Source organism: Paralichthys olivaceus, chromosome 2 (genome assembly GCF_024713975.1).
Source record: "Paralichthys olivaceus isolate ysfri-2021 chromosome 2, ASM2471397v2, whole genome shotgun sequence".
Taxonomy (NCBI): Eukaryota; Metazoa; Chordata; class Actinopteri; order Pleuronectiformes; family Paralichthyidae; genus Paralichthys; species Paralichthys olivaceus.
This window is the reverse complement of record NC_091094.1, coordinates 29,439,077-29,457,159: the sequence shown is the minus strand read 5'-3', so window position 1 is coordinate 29,457,159 and position 18,083 is coordinate 29,439,077. Positions and strand designations below refer to the sequence as shown.

The following is an 18,083-nucleotide window of genomic DNA, read 5'->3' as shown; positions in this document are numbered from 1 at the left end:
GAGGAAGCTCAGAACAGAAATTCCAGCTTGATACAAACCAACTGCAGCATCTGCCCTGATCATGAAGCAGCTGTCACCAGAGGAACTCTGTGTTTCACTGTTTCCACTGTTCTTCAACAAAGTCTTGCACCAGCTGCTTCATGTGAATGCTCTGATCTCACTGCGTGTGTTGCTCTGAGTGAGCGGGGGCAGGGCCCCGGAGCCTCTTTTTGTGTGCACGGCACACACACACATTATTTCTGTAACTCCATAATCCCTATTTCCCTGTGTGCTATCTATACACTTAATTAAAAAGAGATATAACACAGAGGCCTATCATCGACGTAATCAGAGATCATGCTGAAAACCAAGTTAATAGATGACAGATCTTCGATGTGAATGGAAAATATGGTACATTCTTATTTTACAGAGATCATATTGTTTATGAAAATAAGATTTTACTGTGAGTGCATTTGTTAAACTGTTAATATGTTTTATTGGGTTTGGAAAAAGTTCTCTCTGAGATAAATAAGGATTAAAAAAGGCCTGTGTTCGCCTTGGGCCCCAAAATTGCTAAATTGCCACTGGTTTTCACAATGAGCAAGACTCTGGAGAGAAAAAAACTCCCTCATTAACTGGAAGAAGCCTCTGGCAGAGATGTCAAACCTGCGGGCCACTTCCGGCCCATGGTACAATTATATCCGGCCCACGATAAAATATCATACAGTATGTCTATCTTAACTGGCGCACCGGTGTGCAATGCCCGGCTAGACACACACGAGCGAGCCAGCCGAGTATTTCATGATATTAAATAATTTTTCCAGCGTACCAGAGATCCCAGTGCCTGCCCTGTCATGTTCACTGTGTCTCTCAGGCTTATCTCTTTCTCTTTTTCCTTCCTTTCTCTCTCCATCTCCCTCTGGCCAGAGAGCCAGGTGGAGTGAATAGGCTCCACTGGCCAAGCCACGGTGTGCAATACCCAGCTAGATGCACACAGAACGAGTGCCCCTCTTCACCTGCCGAGTATTTGGTGTTATTAAGTTATTTTTCCAGTGTTCCAGAAATCCCAGTACATGCCCCTTCAGGTTCACCCACATGGTTTTCTCTGTGATGAAGATGAACAAAAACCCACACAGGAGTCGTCTCACTGATGCACACCTTCACTCCATCCTGAGAGTTTTCACAGTAAAGAACCTAACCCCAAACAGTAATGAACTGGCAGCCAAGAACAGATGCCAAACATCTGGCTCTGGCACATGTAAATAAAAGAAGAATGTAGCCTACCTAAATATGTTTTCTTTTTGCACTTTATCCAATATCCTGTCTATCCTGTTTAATAAATGCTGACCCTGTTTGGCCCTTGACATAGTCCCAGTTTTTGATTTTGGCCCTCTCTGTGATTGAGTTTCACACCACTGCTCTAGCAGAACAAGTCTTGATGTGCCTCCACCGGTTCGGGTGAGCAGAGAAAAATGGAGAGGAGAGGAGAGATGGGTGAACAAGAGGGGAGAGAAGAGAGAGAGAGATAGGGGGAGGGGCAGGATAGGGGGAGAGAGAGAGACCAGGAAGAGTCATGAACCATCATGTTTCAGCTCTGACAGAGTAGTTATAATGAAAGCAATAAGAGTGATAATTATGGATGTAAAGATATTATTAATGATAGCAGCATCAATTCATATGATAATGATAACAATAATAATAGTTTATATTTTTGTTGTCTGAATCCTGCACAGATACCTGCAGAGAGAGAAAGAAAGTGAAAGAGAGCGAGAAAGAGTCAGACAGAGAGAGAGAGAGAGAGATCTCTCCAGACAGTGTTAATATAATCACAGCATCCTGCCATGTTGGCATAAAGTGCTTGTGATTTGTATCTGCAGCAACACACGACTAACTTTTTTTGGGTTAATAAAAGAAGCTTAAAGTATGGGCATGTTGCCCAGAGAGTGCCATGCCAGTATGCTCTAGCCCAAGGCAAGACTCACAGCGAGCATGCAGATTTAAAACTAAGCCAAGCCACTCTCAATGCTACACATATAGAAGTTGATGAGTTTTCTGAAGTCCAAGCTCGACCTTCTCATCTGCCAAAGGAAGAAGAGCTGCTGTCTACGAGCAGGCCTAATAATGACAAAACATTACATTGCAATACATTATAATAATGCATTACATATTTTGCATTATTTATTGTATATAATATTATAACAACATTAGCCTATTATCAATTTCATAATAATGTTTTTTAAGAGAATTATGAACGAATGGGACATGAATGAAATTAAATACAAATCTCTGAAGTCAACTATTACTGTAATAAACAAGAACATAATCTTTTCCTTTGATTAAAGGTGTTATATGTAAAACATCAAAAAGTTTAACTGTTCTGAACCACAGGTTGTTTAGGGACCAAGCCACTAGGGCCACTTTGCTGAGTGAAGCCACACATTTATGAAAGCAACACAGTTTCAGTGTTTCACATTGTTTCAGTTTCGGTTCCTTTCATCATCTAAACTGAACTGAGTTACATAATTATGAAGTTGACCGTAATCTTCCAACTTATTCCACAATCGTCTGTCATTCTCCCTTAATGTGTAACACATATTTGACATATTCGCTTCACACTTGGCATGTGTATTTTTAATGACTCAGAGAAGACCAGTGCCGAGTTTGGTGCAATTTGGACACACCATACCTCCTGTATTAATTTGTGTGTGTGTGTGTGTGTGTGTGTGTGTGGTACAGGTTTTACTAATATTGTCAAGATTTTACACAGTCACTTGTTCTTAAGGATTTCAAGGTGAAGGGTAGTGAAGGGTTAAATGTTCAGTGTGTAGAATTTAGAGACATCTAGTGGTGAAGTTTCATGTTGCAGCTGAATACCCCTCACCTCACCCTACTGTTCCAAACATGAAAGAGAACCTGTGGTATCCTTCAGTAGTCATAAAAACTCAAAAGGTGTTTAGTTTGTGCAGTTTGGACTACTGTAAAAAACATGGCGGCCTCCGTAGAGAGGACCCACTCCAGATGTAAATATTAATTACATTACATTTCATTTAGCTGACATTTTTATCCAAAGCGACTTACAATAAGTGCATTCAATCATGAGAGTACAAATGTCAGGCAGGGTTATTCGGTGCGGGGAGAGGGTAAGGGAGCAGGTGGACCAAAATGCAGAACCAAAAAGTTTGTAGCAAAAAGTGTCCTTTATTTTCAGGTAGAGCAAACTTAACAAAAGAAATCCCCAAGAACTCAAAAATTGCTCTCAGGCAAAACAGGGAGCAGCACAGGGAAAGACATGAGACACTGACACTTACGGGGAACGTGGCAAAAGGTGACACAACACATAGGCATGACATGAGCATTCAACGACAACAAACCAAAAAATATATGGGGGAGCACAAAGACTGAAATACACACTGAACTGATGAATAACTCGAGACAGGTGGCACAGGACAGACAGGTGAGCCTGACGAAGGCAGGGAGTCAAGGAGGGAAAACACACCAGGAGCAGGGACTACAAAATAAAACAGGCAACAGAGGAACACTGAGATGAACACGGGTGAAGCACAGGGTGGAACACAGAGGGGAACACAGAGGGGAACAGAGAGAAACACAGGGCGGAACACAGCGGAATGCAGAAGGGAACACGAGAGGAACACAGGGTGAAACATAGAAAGAGGAACACAGAGATGAACACAGCGCGGCACACAGGAGAAGCAAAGGGTGGAACACAGAGAGGAACACAGCATGGAGCACAGAGGAACACACAAGGGAACATGAGAGGAACACACAAGGGAACATGAGAGGAACACAGGGTGAAACATAAAAAGGGGAACGCAGAGATGAACACAGCGAAGCACACAGGAGAAACACAGGTTGGAACACAGGAGGGAACACGAGACGAACACAGGATGGAACACAGAGATGAACACAGCAAGGGACAAAGAGGGGAACACAGGAGAGGGACAGAGAGGGATGCAGAGAGTGAGACAGAGTGGGACACAGAAAGGAGCAGAGTGGGACACAAGCAAGGGACACAGAGAGGGATGCAGAGAGTAAGACACAGAGTGGGACACAGAAAGGAGCAGAGTGGGACACAAGCGAGGGACACAGAGAAAACTTCAATTCAATTTTATTTGTATAGCACCAAATCATAATATACATTATCTCAATGCACTTTACATAGAAGGTCAGGGCCTAAAAATCAAAATATAGAGAAACCCAACAGTTCCCACAATGAGCAAGCACTTTTGCGACTGTGGAGAGGAAAAACTCCCACATTAACAGGGATAAACCTCTAGCAGTACCCGGCTAAATGTTGGCGGTCATCTGCCTCAACCGGTTGGGTTGAGCAAAGAAAACGGGGGAAGGAGATGAGAGATGGGGGGGGCGAGAAAGACCGTGGACACTTGAGCGCCATCAGGTATCAGATCTGACTAGTTAAAAAGTAAACAACAGTGTAAAGACTATTAATTATGATTGATAACAGACACATTTCTGAAATGAAAGAGAAAAAGAAAGAGAGAGACTATGGGAGTACAAAATGAAATAGTCATTGACATGTATTAAAATAAATAAATGAATGAATGTGGGGGGCAGAGAGACAGAGAGAAGTGGAGAGGTGCTCATTGGATGATGGGAGTTCCTCCAGCAGTCTAGACCTATAGCAGCATAACTAAGTGATGGTTCAGGACTCACCTGATCCAGAACTAACTATAGGCTTTATCAAAAAGGAACGTTTTAAGTTTAACTTTATAAGCTGAGATGGTGTCTGCCTCCCGAACCCATAGTGGGAGTTGGTTCCACAGGAGAGGAGCCTGGTAGCTGAATGCTCTACCTCCTGTTCTACTCTTACAGACTCTTGGAGTCACAAGAGAGCCTGTGTTTTGTGAATGAAGTGATCTATTTGGATAATATGGTGTTATTGGGTCTTTGATATATGAAGGTGCTTGATTGTTAAGGGCTTTAAATGTGAGGAGCACATTCACAAAATTCTATTCTGAATTTTACAGGGAGTAATATGATCTCCCCTTCTAGTTCCTGTCAGTACTCGTGCTGCGGCATTTTGGACCAACTGGAGACTTTTTACTGATTTCCTGGGACATCTTGATAATAAGGAATTACAGTAATCTAATCTAGAGGTAATGAATGCGTGGACTAGTTTTTCAGCATCCTTCTGAGACAAGATGTTTCTAATTTTGTTAATATTGCGTAAGTGGAAGAAAGCTGTCCTAGAGACTTGTTTTATGTGTTGGTCAAATGACATGTCCTGGTCAAACTTAACTCAAGGGTCCTCACAGTTGAGCTGGAGGGCCAAGCTGACACCGCCCAATGTAACTATCTGTTCAGACAGTGATTCTCTAAGATGTTTAGGGCCAATTACAACGACCTCAGTTTTGTCTGAATTTAGAAGTAAGAAGTTTTGGGTCGTCCAGGCCTTGATGTTCTTGAGACATTCCTGAAGTTGAACTAAGTGATTAGATTCATCATGCTTCAGAGAAATGTACAGCTGGGTGTCATCTGCGTAACAATGGTAGTGTATGTGGTGCTTTCTCATGATGTTGCCTAAGGGGAGCATGTATAAGGTGAAGAGTATCGGTCCAAGGACAGAACCTTGTGGAACTCCATGACTAACTTGCATGTGCATGGAGGGATCATTGTTGATGTTAACCAACTGAAATCTGTCTGATAAATATGATTTAAACCAGTCTAGTGCAGTTCCTCTGATCCCTATATGTTGTTCTAGTCTCTGTAACAGGATCTTGTAATCTATGGTTTCAAATACTGCACTAAGATCCAACAGGACGAGTACAGAGACAAGTCCATCATCTGAGGCCATGGAAAGGTCAGTGACTTTCAATAGTGCTGTTTCTGTGCTGTGATGGATTCTAAATCCTGACTGAAATTTGTCCAGCAAACCGTAACTATCTAAGTAATCACACAGCTGGTTAGCAACTGCTTTCTCTAAGATTTTTGAAATGAAGGGAAGGTTTGATATGGGTCTATAATTTGCTAAAACCTCTGGATCAAGTGTAGGCTTTTTAAGCAGAGGTTTAATAACAGCTACCTTACAAGCTTGAGGTACATAGCCTGTTAACAAAGACATGTTAATCTGATTTAATATGGAACTGTCAATCAGGGGGAACATTTCCTTAAAAAGTTCAGTTGGGACAGAGTCTAATTGACAAGTTGTTGGTTTACATGATGAAACTAATGAGGTCAGTTAAGGAAGGTCAATAGAAGAAAATAGCTTCAAACATAAATCTGGTTCTATGGTTTCAGGATCAGACAATGTTTCTGTATGTGCTATTCATTGGGAGGAGGTGGTGGATTTTATCCCTGATGGTTATAATTTTGTATGTAAAGAAGCTCATGAAATCATTGCTTCTCAGAGTTAGAGGAATAGATGGGTCAGTAGAGGTGTGACTTTCTGTCAGCCTGGCTACAGTGCTGAAGAGGATCCTGGGGTTGTTCTTATTTTCTTCTATTAATAATGAATAATAAGAGGTTCTGGCATTTCTAAGTGCTTTCTTGTAACATATCAAGCTATCCTTCCAGGCTAGGTGAAAGTCATGTTTATTGGTGGAACGCCACTTCCTCTCTATTTTCCGCAATGTCTGTTTTAGAACACGTGTCTGAGAATTATACAGCAGTTTTAAATAGGACTCTATGTCGCCCGCTCTGGCCCCAGGAAAACATTTAACTGTGGTCGCTGGTGTCGCTAACTTCACGTTTCCCAAAATAGAGTCGCCAATAACCACAGTTTGATCCTCAGCGGGTGTGCTGCTGAGTGGGGAAAATTTATTAGAGGTTGGTGGTGAACCAGGAGCTTCAGTTTAGGGCTACGCTTCTTATTTCGTATAGTCACCCAGCCGACCTGGCTTCCCGGCTGCTCGGGAGCTGCTGGGGGGGCTGGAGAAGCTCTAGCTACTTGGCTCGCACTGGCTACCGGGGACTGGCTAACTACATCAGCTTAAGATTTACTCTCCATGGTGCAGAGCCGCAATTCAAAATGGTTACTCCTCGCCTCCATCCTGGCAAATAGGTTACATTTAACATATATACCGTTATTGCTAAAGGAGGCAAAGGAGTAACTAAACATCAAGTACACTGAGCAGGAGAGAGCAGGAGAGTGAGAGGGAGAAGCCATTGTTAGCTGCTAATGCTAAGGTGCTAAGCTAACATGAGTAGTGTGGAAATCACAGTGATTTAGCAGTCGAGTCACTAAGATCTGGAGAGATGAGTGTAAGGAATTGTACAACTGTGAATGTGACAAAGTTAGCTTCAGTGAGTCAGAGAGTAGAAGAATAGGGAGAGACGAAAGAGAGAAGAGTTCAATACACAGACACCGGAAGTGACACAATACGCTCACCGCAATACGTCAGCACGTCGACATGAATTCAAAACGTAACAAAAACACAGTTTAAACTTGAACTGAAAACTCTCTTTATAAAAGAGGACAAAAATACAATAAACATGAAAATAAACCCAGAAAAAGAAAGATTCAAGTAAGTACAATTTGCTTCAAAAAAGCCAAACTACAAAGTGCTACGCGTGAGTGCAATATATAAGTGCAACTAAAGTGAATATATTTTTTTTATTTAATACAAAAATGTTTTTAAAAACACCAGAGTTGATGGTGGTTGTTGGACATCATCTTCTTAACCAAGGTGTAGTCGGAAGAAATGTGTCTTTAGTCTGCAGCAGGAGATGTGTAGACTTTCAGCATACAGAGAAAAAGATGCTGCTCTAGCAGCGTGAAGTTCCTCAGAGACAGCAAGGACATCAGTCTCTGAGCAAGTGCTTTTGAAAGAAAGGGAAGACGAGAGAGACACTTCTGTAAAAATGAAAACAACAATTTGTACAATTAACATGATTACACATAGTGAAAACATCTCTAGGATTATTTAATGTTCAATTTCTGCCATTTTCTCCTTGCTGCCGAAGAGGAGCTTGAACACAGTTACAGCATTCATAAGGTAACCTTCTATGTAAAGTGCCTTGAGATAATTTATTTTATGATTTGGCGCTATACAAATAAAATTGAATTGAATTGAATTGAATTCAAGGAACATCTCCAGGGCCTTCACTCACAGCTGAGAACATATTTCCCAGTATTGGATGCATGCGTTGAGTGGATCTGAAGTCTGTTTGTGCATAAAACACACATTGAACATGTCACTATGTCATCACACCAAGCTTCCACCAAGATAGGTCGACAGCCTTGACATCGCATCAGATGGGACACTGAAGACCACTTTCAGAGAGAAAATCTTTTTTGTCCACATCCAACCTGAGCATCCTGAGCTGGCTGACTCTGCTCTGAAACTGCTAATGCTGTTTCCAACCACTTAAAAATGTGAAGTTGGATTTTCCACACATGTTGGTCTTAAAACAAAGCACTACAATCGGATTGATGTGGATATAATAACAAACCTTCTAGTTTGGAGCCAGATATTGCCCCACTGATGTCTCAGAAAAAGCAGCACCATTCTTTCCATTAAAATGGCAACAGAGACAATTATGGGTGAGTAGCAGTTTCTTCTCAATAACATTAAGCCCAAAAAACCTGGCCTGTAACACCGAACCAGGTATTAGAAGAAGAGCCAGTATTTGATGTTCGGGTTGAAAAGAGCACTGAACAGCATTTTTTTCAAATTGCTGTTCCATTTAATGCCAAGAACTTGCCATGGCTTGTTTAGCTACTTTGCAGGCACGATAGAGATGCTCTCTACAGGACCTCACATAGTTGGGCACATTGACCTTGGGTGGGGAATCTGCCATCTCCTGCAGCAGTTTCAATAGTGTGACCAAGAACTAACTCAGCAGGGCTGAACCCCAGGGTATCTTATACAGTTACAGGGACTGTAAACAACATTCAAAACAGTAAGTGCACAGCATATGCTTCAAGTTCTGGTGGAATCTGTCAGAGATAAAAAGTCTTACACTAGGCCAGATACTAAGTCTAGAGTTCACGTGTACTTTGCTATTACTGGAGTTTCAAATGTTGGTTAAAATAATTCACTGGAGATGTGCAAAGTTCAATGCAGTAGAATTAATTTTTTCAGAAAATGTAAACGCCAGCTGGTTCAGGACCTGTCTGAAAATTCAGCTTTAATCCCTTTGCTTATATTGCCCATCATCATCTCTGCTGCCTATTGGGCTTGACCTGTATGGTGGATGTTTGTTATCCCTTAGTGTAGCACATGATCAAATGTAACATGCTTAGCTGGAAGAGGCATTTCCTTTCGAAGGAGACTCTCCTTGTGTCTGTTGTTTATTAGACATTTGTCAAAGGCTATGCACAGTACCAGATGCTTATCATACACAGTGTCAGATGTTTGTGTCTCTCTACTGCTCCTTGGCTCTGAGGATGGTATTCACTAGAAACCTGATGCTTTAAAGCCATAACCTCTAGCACCTGATTGAACACCTTGGACACGAAGAAACCAAAAGTGGTGCCGAATTTCACCAGCTCTCTGACTACTGCTTAAGCCTTAAGAGAGTGCAGGGGTATCGCTTCAGAGAAGCAAATGTGGAAATCTTGCAGTAGGGAGGAGGAAGGAAGGGAGTTATTTTTTCTGGGGCTTTAGAAAAAGATGTCCTTTTTTATTTCAATTGTCAGCATACATGCAGATTGAATCTCTTCCTGTCTTTTCTTTTCTCCCTTTTTTCAGGCCCTCAGGACTTTTTGGAGATTGGCCCATTCCAGCCAAGCCCCAGCATGTTGTAGGTATCTCCTACTGACAGGGAGGCAGGAGTAAAGGAAGTAACAAAAAAGGCAGGAGAAAAAAGTGACGGGAGGGATGCTGTAAGAAGGTCTGTATTGCTGCATGCTTGTTATTTGGTACCCTCAAAGAAGGGAGGTGAAGGGATAGGGATCTTTACTCTCTACTTGCCGTTTTCAGACATGACCTATGTTACGGTAGTTTCTCAACTTAGACGCATTTTCAACAAATCCATTTCAATAGATATAAATTTGAAATGGAACAGTTTCAATATTAAAAAATTTGTAGCACTTGGATAACATTTTAAAAAAATATTTTTGTGTATGTTTTGGGTCACATGAGGAAATTGTTGCTGCTGTCAAATGTCAAAATGTCAAATTTGAACCAAACAGTATGTAAGGGTTTTTATTGCACATGTTGCTCTAGTTTTCATCCTTTTAAGGAAAACCATCTCACAGAAGTAGTGTATTTATTTATTCTTCCTTCCACTGCAAAGAGTCGTGGTAAATAGTCTGTATTTATATAGTGCTTTTCTAGTCTCTCTAGTGCAGTTCTGCCATTCACCCATTTACATACACATTCATTGAGTGCATTTATGTACAGCAATTTTTTCAATGAGGGGCCATTCGGGGTTCACTATCTTGCCCAAGGACACTTTGGCATGCCGGTGGGAAAGACTAGGATCAAGCTGCCGACCTTCTGATTCGAGGATGACCGCTCTACCCCTCAGCCACAGCCACCTCTCGTGTCTGTTTAGTGATAAACCTCAAATTTAATTTGACATAGACTTTAAATGGGAGTTCGTTTTTTTTTCAACCTGGTCCTTATTTCCAGCATATGGTATGTTGATCTACTCACCCACAAAGGTTTGGAGTAACTTGGAGTCCTTCAGACGATTTTCGATCCACACGCGATCGGCGTATATCCATACAACGCAAGGGACTGGGGCATCCACAATACAGCCTCTAAATAACGCATCATTTACCGCAAAACTCTTTATTTACTATGAATCGCCAGCCCCCTGTGAGTCCAAGTTTCTTTGTTTACATCCCGGGGTTTCACTGGGGTGACGTCAACTGCTGAAATGCTGCTGTTCCAGCAGACCAGTCCAGCTTGTCCCCATGGAGCGCAGGCTGTATCGTGTTGAAAGCACTAGAGAAATCAAATCAAAAACATCCTCAGAGTGCTTCCAGGTCTCTCCAGGCTCGATGTAAGAGGTAGATGACAGCGTCATCCACTCCAATGTCAGGCTGGTAGGTGAACTGCAGCGGATCCAACGATGGTGTCACTACAGGCAGGAGGTGATGAAGCACCAGCCTCTCCAAGGTCTCATCAGGTGTGATGTGAGAGCCACAGGCCTGTAGCTGCTGAAGTCCTTTGGGTGCGGTGTCTTGAGCACAGGTACCAAGCAGGAAGTCTTCCATAGCAGTGGCACCTTCCCCAGCCTCAGACTCAGGTGGAACACCTGTCCAACTATCTAACCTAACCTCAGGAGTCTGAAGGTGATGCCATCTGGACCCGCTGCCTTTCTCACCTTGATCTGCCGTAGCTTGTTTCTCACCTGGGTCATTGAAAGAGACAGACTGTTCAAATCTATTGAAAAATGGTGTTCAAGTCGTTCACCCACTCTTTGTCCCTTGCAGCATGGAAGTCTGGCTGTATGTGGCCTGAGATGGTGTTCAGGCTTTTCCAGACTCCACTGATGTTTTTTCGCTGCAGCTGGTCCTCCATCTTCCTCCTGGAAACATCTTTCTCCTCCCTGATCTTCCTCTTCAGCTCCCTCTGCACATCCCTCAGCTGCTCCTTGTCGCCTGACCTGAAGGCCCTTTTCTTCTCCTTCAGCAGAGCTTTTATGTCAGGGTTAATCCAAGGTTTGTTGTTGGGAAAACACTGTATTGTCTTGGTGGGGACAGTGTTTTCCACACAGAAGTTGATGTAGCCCATGATACAGTCAGTGAGGCTGTCAATGTCCTCACCATGAGGAGAGTACAGTTCTTCCCACACAGTTGACTCAAAGCATTCATTCAACACATCTTCAGCCATTTCATCAATTCGGTGCTTCACTGTGTCATCCGCAAAATAAATCACGTTCAGTTATTCTCACTTATCACCACTCCAACCATCTCATATCAGGCAGTATTAAATCTTCCCCAATAGCATGTGGCATCCTAGTTTTTGCTATCATATTAGCTATGCCGTGTGAGTCTCCACTACCTTGGCAATTTCACTCCCAGGGATACATGTGGATTCGATTGATTTCCTTCGGCTCAGGTACCCTTTTTGTTTATCTTCAAAAACATTCTCGAGGCTATATGTAAATATAAATAGTCCATGTTTAGTTTCTAAATGGCAATGCAGATAACATGGTTTCAGGGTCTCATTAGCTAGCATCTCAGCACAGCACAAACACAGGCTTGGGTTTGTCCTCTGAGCCATCACACTTTTTTGGTTTTAAATGATTCAGTTTGATTTTCTTATTCCCCTTCATCATAAACAGCTTGCCTCTATCCCCCAACAGCCACTGCTCCATTTTGCTCGACTCAGCACATATCAAAGTTTTCCCTCACCTATGAGTCCCTGCATCTGATGCATGACACATTCAGGTGTTAATATGATGATCATATAAAATAAGAATAATGTGGAATTTAAATCTCAGGGTTGAATTTCATTAACCTGTTAAGAATACTTTTTTAAAAATCAATCATAAATATTTTGTGGTAATTTAATATTACTTACACATCTAGAACAATAAATTCAGTGTCCTCAAGCTCTGACATTCAAATTCGACTTAAAACAGGGTCATATCAGTGGACTTTTAGGCTAAAAACTTGGTGTAAATGATGCTGTTTTTTTACACCATACATACATATTTAATTTAACTATATATGTATAATATGTATATATATATGTTTAATAATTTAATAACCATCATTGCTCAATATATGATGTACTTAAATGGCCATCATTAAGTGTAAGATGCCATGGTGGCTTCAATTATCATTTAATTTATTTATTTTCAAATTTACGCATTAAAAAAAGTAACTTGTTTCAAGTTTAATCTCATATGCAAGTTAACACAGGGTCAACAATACAATAAAAAACCATCAGCTCAGCGGTGCAATAGTTAAATTATGTAGGGTAGAAAGGGCTTACTATGAAAAAGTAAATACAGTATAATACAAAACTAAATCTATATACATTCAAAGATGTAGTGTGACATTTGTTGCAATTTTTTTGAATACACTCTGGCACACTGTGAATTTTATTTTATTTTATCTTATTTTATTTTATTTTTTTCTGATACAACTTATAGGTCCATTGTGTGTCTGTATATGTTGTTTCCATTGTTGCTGTTATGGTCTAGTCAGGGAAGTCAGGACCCAGTTGCAGAGTTCAACAAAAGAGTTTATTAAACAAAAGGAGGGAGGACAGTTCCTCAGGAAAATACTCAAAAAATAAAGTAACAACGCAAAAGCTCTCTAGGAAAAGTAGCAACTAAAAATCTCCATAGAAATGGGAAAAGACTCAGGAACAAAAGTACAACTGAAATGGTGTCGAGGCACAAAACTCACAATACAAAGGGACATAGAAGGAATAACTCGAGGCGAGGCGATCAGCTGGAGTCACACGATGCACAGGCTTGGCACTGCAAGGCAAATGAATCATCCGGCACAGGAGACAAAGGGAGAGTGGCTTAAGAAGCCAACCAATGAGGGCATAATGAGCTGCAGGTGTGCCAGGTGCTCTGTGCTCCAGGAGATTGCCCCGCCCCTTGGTGCACACTCTGTATGAGAGAGAGAGAGATGTTAAAACAAACCAAAACATAACATCAAAAATCAAACCACAACAGTACCCTCCCCTCAAGGGGCGCCACCTGGCGTCCTACCTGGTTTACCTGGAAACCTGATGTAAAAATCCCGCAGCAGTTGCGGGTCGAGGATGAGGGAGCGGCTGACCCAGGAGCGCTCCTCGGGGCCGTATCCCTCCCAGTCGACCAGATACTGGTAGCCCCTACCCCGTCTGCGCACATTCAGAATCTGGTTGACCGTGTAGGCTGGGTGGCCGTCGACGAGAAGTGGGGGAGGCGTTGGAGGTGCAGGAGGCTGGAGAGGGCTTTCGGTGACTGGCTTGAGGAGGGAGACGTGGAACACAGGGTGGACGTTTAAGGAGGCTGGGAGGCGGAGGCGGACAGCGCTGGGGTTTATTATCTTCTCCACAGGATAAGGCCCAATGTACCTGGGGGAGAGTTTTCGGGAGTCGGTCTGGAGGGGGAGGTCTCGGGAGGAGAGCCACACTTGCTGACCCACCTGGTAGTCGGGTGAGGGAACCCGAAGTCGGTCCGCCAGACGTCGGTTGCGCTCAGCCGTTCTGCCTAATGCTGCACGGGTCTCTCGCCACACGCGTCTGACCCGGCGGAACTGAGCATGGACAGAGGGGACTGCTGCGTTGGACTCTTGGTTAGGGAATAAGGGGTGTTGATCATAAATGGCGAGAACCCGGTGGCTGAGCTGATGAGGGAGTTGTGGGCATATTCCACCCAGGGCAGGTGTGTAGCCCAGGATGATGGGAGGCGGGAGGCGACGCAGCGTAGAGAGGACTCTAGGCTTTGGTTGGCCCGTTCGGTTTGCCCGTTAGACTGGGGATGAAAGCCGGAGGTGAGGCTGGAGGTGGTTCCCAGGGCCCGGCAGAAAGCCTTCCATACCCGCGAGGTGAACTGAGGTCCGCGGTCCGACACAATGTCCTGTGGAATCCCGTGCAACCTGAAGACATGTGTCACTAGTAGATTAGCAGTCTCCAAGGCAGTGGGGAGTTTAGGGAGGGGGACAAAATGAACCGCCTTGGAGAAACGGTCAACCACCGTGAGTATGGTGTCGTTACCTTCGGAGGGGGGCAGTCCAGTAACAAAATCCACTGCTATGTGTGACCAGGGACGTGGAGGAATGGGCAGAGGTTGTAGGAGCCCTGCCGGGGGTCGGTGGGAAGACTTGTTGCGGGCGCACTCTGTGCATGCAGCGATGAAGACCCGAATGTCAGAAGCCATGGATGGCCACCAGAAACGCTGCTGGATGAGAGCCAGCGTGCGGTGGACCCCTGGGTGGCAGGCTATCCTCGACGTATGCCCCCAGGTGAGCACTGATGACCTGGCAGACGGTGGTACGAACAACCGACCCGGCGGGCAACCGTCTGGAACCGTCTGGCCCTGCAGAGCTTCCTGAACCTCCTGTTCAACCTGCCAGCGAACCGCCCCCAGCACACACTCGGGATCCAGGATGGTCTCCTTAATGGGCCCCCCTCCCTCCAGGGTGAACTGACGGGAGAGTGCGTCCGGCTTGATGTTCCGAGACCCGGGGCGGTAGGTGAGGGTGAACTGGAAACGACCCAGGAACAGGGCCCAGCGGGCCTGGCGGGTGTTCAGGCGGCGAGCTGTGCGGAGGTAGGCGAGGTTCTTGTGATCTGTCCAAACGATGAAGGGCTGAGCTGCCCCCTCCAGCCAGTGTCTCCACTCCTGCAAAGCCAGGACCACCGCCAAGAGCTCTCGGTTCCCCACATCGTAATTGCTTTCGGCGGGGGTGAGTCGACGTGAGAAGAAGGCGCAGGGGTGGAGCTTATTGTCTGTGAGTTGGCGCTGGGAGAGGACAGTTCATAAATAGGAATGTTGTTACTCTTCACAAAATTTCTGTCAATGAAGTTGTCATCGGCACCGGAGTCTACCAGCACCTGGACTGGAACCGAGTGTTCAGGTCCGTGAATCATACCTGAAACCTGAATTCTTGACGTGTGAGAGGAAGAGATGTGGCTCACCAGAGTCCTCTCTAGTACTGGTGAGCCCGGTCTTTTTGGCAACTCTGGGCAGCAGGAAACGAAGTGGCCACCTTGTCCACAGTAGAGGCACAGCTTGTCATGCATCCTGCGTTGTCTCTCGGCTGGGGTGAGGCGGGCCCGACCCAATTGCATAGGCTCGTCAACTGGTGGCGGTCGTAGCTCTCGAGCGTAGTGGGTGGTGTCGGGCAATCCCGGAGCGGAGTCTGGGGAGCTGGGTTGCGTGCCGGAGATGAGCCGCCTGCTCCTCGTCCTCTGCCGTTCCCTAGCTCTTTCCCTCATCCTATTGTCAAGGCGGATAGCTAAATCAACAAGGGAGTTGAACGAGTTACATTCCTCCCGAACCGCCAACTCATCCTTTAACTCCCCTGCCAACCCCTTAAAAAATATGGCTTGAAGAGCCGAATCATTCCACCCACTCTCTGCCGCTAAAATGCGAAAACTCACGGCGTACTCTGACACCGAAGAGCTACCCTGTTTGAGATCGAGTAACTGGCTTGTAGCCTGTCTGCCCTTTACCGGGTGGTCAAATACTCGTCTCATTTCGTCAGTGAATCGGTGAAAATCATTAACCAACTCGTGTTGTTGTGAAGATATCGCTAAGGACCAGGCTGCCGCCTGTCCAGTGAGCAAACTCATTATGAAGGCTATCTTAGCTTGAGGCGTAGCATAGGTGTGGGGTTGTTGGCTAAATACTAGCTGACACTGATGTAGAAATTGCGAACAAGTACCTAAATCTCCTGAATACCTGACTGGTATGGGGATGTACGGCTCGCGTGCTTGCGGGGCAGGGCTGGGAGGAGGATCGTCGGCTGGGGGGTGAGCGGCGGCTCCAGGAGAGGAGACGAGCTGGTCCTGCAGGGCGGCCAACTGACCGCCCAGTTGTGAGACGCTGGCACCGAGCTGCTGCAGGTGTTCCATCACCCGCCCCAGAGAGGACTCATTCTGGTTTATTTTGGCGGCTTGCGACGAGAGTGCACGTTTGTAGTTGTCCATCTCTGCTGGGTCCATGCTTGGCCGGATGATTCTGTTATGGTCTAGTCAGGGAAGTCAGGACCCAGTTGCAGAGTTCAACAAAAGAGTTTATTAAACAAAAGGAGGGAGGACAGTTCCTCAGGAAAATACTCAAAAAATAAAGTAACAACGCAAAAGCTCTCTAGGAAAAGTAGCAACTAAAAATCTCCATAGAAATGGGAAAAGACTCAGGAACAAAAGTACAACTGAAATGGTGTCGAGGCACAAAACTCACAATACAAAGGGACATAGAAGGAATAACTCGAGGCGAGGCGATCAGCTGGAGTCACACGATGCACAGGCTTGGCACTGCAAGGCAAATGAATCATCCGGCACAGGAGACAAAGGGAGAGTGGCTTAAGAAGCCAACCAATGAGGGCATAATGAGCTGCAGGTGTGCCAGGTGCTCTGTGCTCCAGGAGATTGCCCCGCCCCTTGGTGCACACTCTGTATGAGAGAGAGAGAGATGTTAAAACAAACCAAAACATAACATCAAAAATCAAACCACAACAGTTGCTGTTTGTTTGCACTATTTGTTGTATGTTATATGTTGTGTGTTATATATTACTTGCACATTTGGAGTATGGGGAAACGCAATTTCAATCCTCTGTGTAACTACCTGTTGCATTGTTTGGTTGACAATAAAGTTCACAAAGACTAAGACTCAGAAATTTAACTGTATGGAGTCTGTTTGAATAGTAATTGCACATGTGTGTATGTGTAGAGGGTTGTTGTCATAAGTTGACTGCAAGTTTAGGAACCTGATAGCCTAATAGTAAACATTTTTCTTAAGTCTGGTGGTGTATGTTTTGCAGATGTAAGTCTAATACTGGGCCAGATACTAAAACTAGACTTCTTATCCAACACTTATGCTCTATTGCTTCTGGAGTCTTCAATCTTTGGCCAAAAGAATTCACTGGAGATGGTCAAGTGACTGAGTTCTGGAAGCTCTCCTTTGTCTTCAGAGCAAAGGAGAAATGTGGTCAGGCTTTTGACTACACATGTAGGCCCAACTATGGTTCACCGATGCCAGGTCCCAACATGGTCCATTTATGTCGATGCAATGCCTTCAACCATTGGACCTAAATCACAGGATTTATGTCCTTTTGCAACCATCAGTGTGATATGAGGTTTGGAGCCCTAGGCTTGGAACCAGTCCTACAGCCCAGTGGGGAGCACTACGGCTATAGCCACTCCTTGTGATTCCAGGTATATGTTCTGAGTGATCAAGTGATATGGTTTGTTGCTGATTACTTCATCCCAGCACTCTTCGTAGTCCTTTTATTTTGCTGGTCATCATACATAAGAGTGCTATGTGGAGGCAAACTTGGTTAAACTGCATCACTCATTTGAGTCTGTACCCATGGTTTCCATGTTTCCCACTTCTCTAACAATTATGGTTTTGACATCAAGTGGATACAATACACCAGGGCTAAATTTGATCTTTAATCTTTGGAGATGCTTTAACTATTACACATAATATTAGCCTTAAGGGGACACAAGATATCGCTTCCCAAGAGATTGATAGGTGTGTGTGGGAATACTCGG

The 18,083-nt window shown here is 44.4% G+C and overlaps 1 protein-coding gene across 14 annotated transcripts in view; it reads left to right on the top strand.

Moving 5' to 3' along the window:
• The window catches only part of plekha6 (pleckstrin homology domain containing, family A member 6), a 200,083-nt gene that overhangs the window by 12,672 nt on the left and 169,328 nt on the right, over positions 1–18,083 (top strand). For 3 of the 14 annotated variants that reach the window (XM_069514550.1, XM_069514623.1, XM_069514606.1), the window contains exon 2: positions 9,651–9,792. The exons of the other annotated variants lie outside the window; for them this stretch is intronic. The gene's annotated coding sequence lies outside the window, so the exon portion shown is untranslated. The remainder of the gene's footprint in view (positions 1–9,650; positions 9,793–18,083) is intronic. 14 annotated transcript variants of the gene reach the window in all.